Raw genomic sequence first — 7,171 nt, forward strand, 5'->3', positions numbered from 1 at the left:
CCTGGCAGCCCACGACACGAGGGGGTGCGGGAGCCTGGCAGCCCACGACACGAGGGGGTGCGGGAGCCTGGCAGCCCACGACACGAGGGGGTGCGGGAGCCTGGCAGCCCACAACACGAGGGGGTGGGGAGCCTGACAGCCCACGACACGAGGGGGTGCGGGAGCCTGACAGCCCACGACACGAGGGGGTGCGGGAGCCTGACAGCCCACGACACGAGGGGGTGCGAGACCCTGACAATATTGGGAGTGGGATTCTGCACACCTACAGCTAGCTACTTATTGTCCTGAATGTAGTAATCACCTTGGCACATTCCCATCTTCTTACCTGTAGTACAGACGCCAAACACCACTACTCTGACTGCAATCACCCAGCTACAGCGTCACCACGCCTCAGCAACAGGGGAGCGTCTAGATTGGAGTTGATTTCTTGAGGGGGAGGAGTGATTTCATGGAATCATGACGTCACCGGAAGGGGCGGGGCCTTCTCAGTCCAGTGGACACTATTCCACCTGCAGCTGCAGCAGTGCGCACATTGTGCCGGGACAGGAGGACTGGTGATGAGGACCTCGTGTTCAGCGTTGTGCTGTGAGGACTGAGGCGGGGAGAACACAATATTAATTATAATAATTTTTTTTAGGCTGTGTGCCCACTATGCGTTTTTTAAGCGTTTCCGCGGTGGCAATTCCGCTGCAGAAACGCTTAAAAACGCTTGATAGAAGGTCGGCCATGTTCCCCAATGATAATCCGCATGTGCTGTGCACATGCTGTGTAAATTTCCGCTGCGAATTATCATTGCGGAAAAATCCGCTGCACTACCAATTATTTTGCGGAAGCACGGCGCTTTCGCCGCCATTGACTTGCATTAGAACACATGGAATCCGCATCACTGCATCTGTACATGCAGAATCCATGCGCTTCAATGTGCGGATGGTACCCGGGTTTGGAGAAGAGGAGACTGTCCTCCGGACCCGGGTACCATAGAACCTGTAAAAAAAGAATAAAATAAAAAATAAATATTATACTTACCTTCTGATGGCCCCCGGTGTCTTTATCCGATGCGTCCTGGCTTGCCAGCAGCTCGCGATGGTCTGAAAAGGGTAATTATATATTTATTTTTTACCATTCTTTTATGGTCACACTATATAAATCCATGCCGGTTGCATGTATTTATATAGTGTGACCAAGTTGTCAAGCACTTTCCAAGTGATGCTAAAATCGCTTGGAAAGCGCTTGTCAACCCGCATGCGGAAATGCAAGTGAAGAACGCTTCACATCAGCAAGTCCCAGGCAGGAAAAAAGCATGTACAATCCGCATGTACAATCCACATGCGTTTTTTCTGCCAGGGAGATGCGGAAACGCTCAAAAAAAATCCGTAGCATTTCTGCATCGTGGGCACATAGCCTTACATTAATTGTATGACTCAATATTGAGCACACGTAACCATCTATACACAGCTGGAGGCCGCACGTAGCCATCTATACACAGCAGGAGGCCGCACGTAGCCATCTATACACAGCGGGAGGCCGCACGTAGCCATCTATACACAGCGGGAGGCCGCACGTAGCCATCTATACACAGCGGGAGGCCGCACTAAGCCATCTATACACAGCGAGAGGCCGCACGTAGCCATCTATACACAGCGGGAGGCCGCACGTAGCCATCTATACACAGCGGGAGGCCGCACGTAGCCATCTATACACAGCGGGAGGCCGCACGGCGCCATCTATACACAGCGGGAGGCCACACGGCGCCACCTATACACAGCGGGAGGCCCACAGCGCCCCCCCCAGAGAGAGCAGGAGGCCGCACGGCGCAATCTATAAACAGCGGGAGGCCGCACAGCGCCCACCTCACAGAGACAGCAGGAGGCCGCACGGCGCCATCTATACTCAGCAGGAGGCCGCACGGTGCACCCGACCCCAAAGACAGCAGGAGGCCGCACGGCGCCATCTATACTCAGCAGGAGGCCGCACGGCGTCACCTATACACAGCGGGAGGCCGCACGGCGCCACCTATACACAGCGGGAGGCCGCACGGCGCCACCTATACACAGCGGGAGGCCGCACGGCGCCATCTATACACAGCGGGAGGCCACACGGCGCCACCTATACACAGCGGGAGGCCCACAGCGCCCCCCCCAGAGAGAGCAGGAGGCCGCACGGCGCCATCTATACTCAGCAGGAGGCCGCACGGTGCACCCGACCCCAAAGACAGCAGAAGGCCGCACGGCGCCATCTATACTCAGCAGGAGGCCGCACGGCGTCACCTATACACAGCGGGAGGCCGCACGGCGCCACCTATACACAGCGGGAGGCCGCACGGCGCCACCTATACACAGCGGGAGGCCGCACGGCGCCACCTATACACAGCGGGAGGCAGCACGGCGCCACCTATACACAGCGGGAGGCCGCACGGCGCCACCTATACACAGCGGGAGGCGCCACCTATACACAGCGGGAGGCCGCACGGCGTCACCTATGCACAGCGGGCGGCGCCACCTATACACAGCGGGAGGCCGCACGGCGCCACCTATACACAGCGGGAGGCCCCACGGCGCCACCTATAAACAGCGGAAGGCCGCACGATGCCATCTATACACAGGGGGCCGCACAATGCCATCTATACACAGCGGGAGGCCGCACGGCGCAATCTATACACAGCGGGAGGCTGCACGGCGCCATATATACACAGCGGGAGGCTACACGGCACCCCCCCCCAAGAGACAGCAGTAGGCCGCACGGCGCCATCTATACACAGCGGGAGGCCGCACGGCGCCCCCCCCAGAGACAGCAGGAGGCCGCACAGCGCCATATATACACAGCGGGAGGCCGCACGGCGCCCCCCCAGAGACAGCAGGAGGCCGCACGGCGCCATCTATACTCAGCAGGAGGCCGCACGCAGTCACGCACACACAAACATATACAGACATATACATACACGCATAAACACATTTGAAACATAAAAATACATATAAACAGACATCACACAATGACATCTGCCTGCACACACACACACATACATACATATACATACACACACACACTCACCATCCCCCGACTCGGCTCCAGCTCTTTTCCGGTGCAGCACTGCAGGCCGGGTGCGCACTGCGTGACGTCACAGCTAGGAGAAACGGCCACGCACAGGGCCGTGTCTCCTAGCAGTGACACGGCCGGGCCAGCACAGGGAAGTTAACTGCTGCAGTGCTGGCCCGGCCGAAGAAGAAGCAGCGGCTGTGTGCCGCTGCTGGGGGAGCGATCCTGGGCCCCCCTCCCACTGTCTGCCGGTATGTGCCGTGGTGCCGCACCTATAATGTGGACAATCTGGCCATAGACACCCCGGAGCCCCCTGGAGGTTCGGGGCCCCGGGCGGTAGTCCAGATCGTCCTCATTATAATCCGCCTATGCTTATATACATGTAACACTCACTACCCCCTATTCCTGTGTATTGCTGTAATATGTAACCTATACTCGTTATCCATCATTATAAATTAAGAAGATTTTCCACATTATCCGATATATCCACACTCAATCAGTAGATTAGATGTCTGCTAAAGAGGCGATACGCATGAACGTCTCCACATCATCCTCCCCGACTGTGTCTATATGTGCCCCGTGACCCCCGATCATGTGTCTCCATCACGTGCTCGCAGCATCACAGGTCACATAGTTTCCTCGTAGCGTTGGTGCGCGTTGTGTATCGCGCCACGCCTCCTCAGCACCCATTGGTTGGTGGAGACATACCTCCATCCTGATTGGCTATAGTTGGCCGTTTAACTCTTAGCTCTTTCTGAATGATGCCACCCCCTGACGAAGACAAGAAGCCGAAACATACGTCGGGTGGACGCCATTCAGGAGTGGGATCTGCATCTGCTATAGCGTGAGTACAATGCACATGTGGTCACCTTTTTTAAAAATGCTTAAAGTGGATACAAATACATATCTGTCAACAGCACATATGCCCAAATCAGTGCACTACTCTCTACAGGATTCACACCGACATCCAAATAATAAGGGACCAGCCCTTGTGTATATACATATACAGGTGCATCTCACTAAAATAGAATATCATCAAAAAGTTACTTTATTTCAGCTCTTCAATACAAAAAAGTGAAACTCGTATAGCCATAATCATCAGCATTAACAGAAATAAACAATAACTGTTTGATTATATTCTAATTTAGTGAGAAACACCTGTATTTGTTCACATAGGAGATATATAATTTATGTAGATTTATTCTTTGGAGGCACTTGCACTTTATGTAAAGTTTATGATAATTAAACAATCATATGTACAGATATATCTAACTAATGATATGTATATATATTTTTATATACTGGATTAATTTGTGGCTTGATTCTCTGTATTATCCCTTTGCTGTTCTAATCATGATCCATTCCCACTGGTGTTAATTGTAATTCCTGTCTCGACGTCCCCTTTGCGTATAGTTTTTAATTCCCCCTTTTTCTGCATTTCCTCCTCTTCCACCTGGTTATCAATATAATAATTATTAGCATCACCCACATGCCTGGACTCTTCTGGTCGATGTCTCCTTTCTGCTATACACTAGAGTGGTATACTATGTGCACAGATACATGGAGTGCCATATACTTCTCAGGAGGTGCGCAGCGTCCACCTCCTCACCGCACAGGCCCACAAGCTCCTCTCCGGCAGGAAGAAGATGCATTCAGGCGGCTCCTACCACTGCAGCAGACGGCAGTGCACAAGTATACAGGGTGCAGTGTGGATGTGTCTGCACCACTGGGATGTGCCCGACCTGCATGTATACATATGCCCGGACTGGCCCACCGGAGGATCGGGAAAACCCCCGGGTCCTGATGGCCCCGCCCCCTGCCCCCCTGGGCCCTGTACAGAGAACAGAGGCCCCCCCCCGGTTCGCAGCACTGCCGATATGATTAGTGATGGGCCCTCTGCCTCCTCTGCGCAGCGCGACACTGCCGGCGCGTGCGCAGGAGGTCAGTCTCAGGGTGATGACGTCATTGTCCTGGGACTGCTTCCTGTGCGCGCTGTGGAGTGCGGACCCTGCGTCGCTCCAGGCAGCGGCTGCAGCTCATCTCGACGCGTCAGTATGAAAAGCAGGAAGCAGGGGGGGGGGAGGGGTGACTGGGAGGACCCCTGGCCGGGGCTGGCAGTAAATACTATCACATGCCCATTGCCCAGCATGTCCTGCTGCCAGCCTCTGGTTACTGGTACTATGCCCAGCAGCATGTACTATTACCAGTGGCTGGCAGGACATAGTGGGTGGGCGTGATAGTACCAAGGAGGCTGGCAGGACATACTAGGCATGAATCATGCCCAGCATGTCCTGCCAGCCACTGTTGGTACCATCATGCATGCCCATTGCCCAGCCACTGGTGGTGTGGTACTATCATGCTAGTACTAACACCAGTGGCTGGCTGGCAGGACATGCCATGTGAGCTTGAATGCTAATACCACAGAGGCTGGCAGTACATACTGGGCAATGGGCATGATAGTACCAGCAGTAGACTGACTACGCGGTCTCCAGGGCTCCGTCTCCCCTTCTCGCTGCTGTTAGGCTGGGTTAACATTGCGTTTATGCTGTGTGTTACAACGCATCCGTTGTAAATCAGTGCAGACGCAATGTACCGTAGACTTGCATAGCAAATATAGGCATGTGTTTGAAAGTATGCATTATTTGCAACGCACAGGAAAACATGGTCGGCGGCTGGAGGCCAGCTGAGCACTTCTCTGACAACTGTGTTCCAGTGTCATTCTGTGCCTGCTCATCTCTGTCAGCAGGCATATTTGTCTGATGGCAAAGATGTAGCAGAGCTGGAGACAGAAGATCCGTGGATTACGTCAGAGCGAGGATTTTGTTTTTAATTAAAGATGGAGTCCCTACATGTGTTTTGTGTTTTATTTTTATTAAAAAAAAAATTCTGTGTTGTGTTTTTTTCTGTTTACTGGAAATTCATGGTGGCCATGTGTAGTTTGGCATGACTCCATGAATTTCAGGCTTAGTGCCAGCTGATAATACAAAGCTGGTATTAACTCCATTATTTCCCAGCGTGCCACCCCCCACCAGGGCCGTTGGAAGAGCCGGATAAAGTGCCTGGAAATGGCGCTACGATGAATGCGCCAATTCCAGGGGTGGCTGCGGGCTGCCGTTTTCAGCGTGGGGGGCCCAGAATGCTTGGGCCTTACCATGCTGAGAATCCCAGCCCCCCCGATCAAAATATGGCGGGAGCCCACGCATTTTTTTTTTTTAATTATTTTTTTAAATAATTTAAAAAAAACATTGGGCTTTCCTGACTTTTGATCGCCAGTCAAGGTAAAACCAGGCAGATAAAGCAGACAGCTACAGGCTGCCACCTCTATCTGCGCTGAGAATCAAAATTTCTGCAGAGCACTATGTCATTTTTGTTTTATTATTTATTTATTTTCACACTTCTATATGTGTGACAGTCCCAACAGCTAATCACAGACGCTGACACAGAGAATGGGCGTCTGTGACTGGCTGCTTGAGTAACCTGAAAGCAGCCCATACATAGTACCATACTAGAATGTATGGGCTGATTGTACATTACTCAAACAGCCAATCACAGACGCCCATCCTCTTTGACCGCATCTGCGATTGACTGTTGGGTCTGTCACATATAAAAGTGTGAAAAGAAAATTTAAAAAAATAATTTTTGATTCTCACCGCAGATAAAGCAGACAGCTACGTACTGCCACCCCCAGCTGCCTGGCTTTACCTTGGCTGGCGATCAAAAGACAGAGAAGCCGAATATTTGTTTTAAACTTAACTTTTTTTTTTCCCGCCATATGTTGATCGCCAGCCAGATAAAACCAGGCAGCTGGGGGCTGGGATTCGCAGCATGGTAAGACCCAAGCGTTCTTGGCCCTCCACACTGAAAATCACAGCCCACAGCCACCCCTGAAAATGGCGCATTCATCATGGCACCATTTCCAGGTGCTTTACCCGGCTCTTCCAGCGGCCCTGGTGGTGAGTGGCACCCTGGGTAATAATAGGGTTAGTACCAGGCCATCTTTGCCTTATCAGCTGGTACTAAGCCCGAAATTCATGGTTTCACGCCAAATTAGACATAGCCACCATCAATTTCTAGTAAACAGAAAAAAAAAAACAGATTTTTTTTTTTTATTATTAAAAATAAAACACATTTAGGGACT

Source organism: Phyllobates terribilis, unplaced genomic scaffold (assembly GCF_046119375.1).
Source record: "Phyllobates terribilis strain yellow unplaced genomic scaffold, ASM4611937v1 Scaffold_345__1_contigs__length_2012815, whole genome shotgun sequence".
Taxonomy (NCBI): Eukaryota; Metazoa; Chordata; class Amphibia; order Anura; family Dendrobatidae; genus Phyllobates; species Phyllobates terribilis.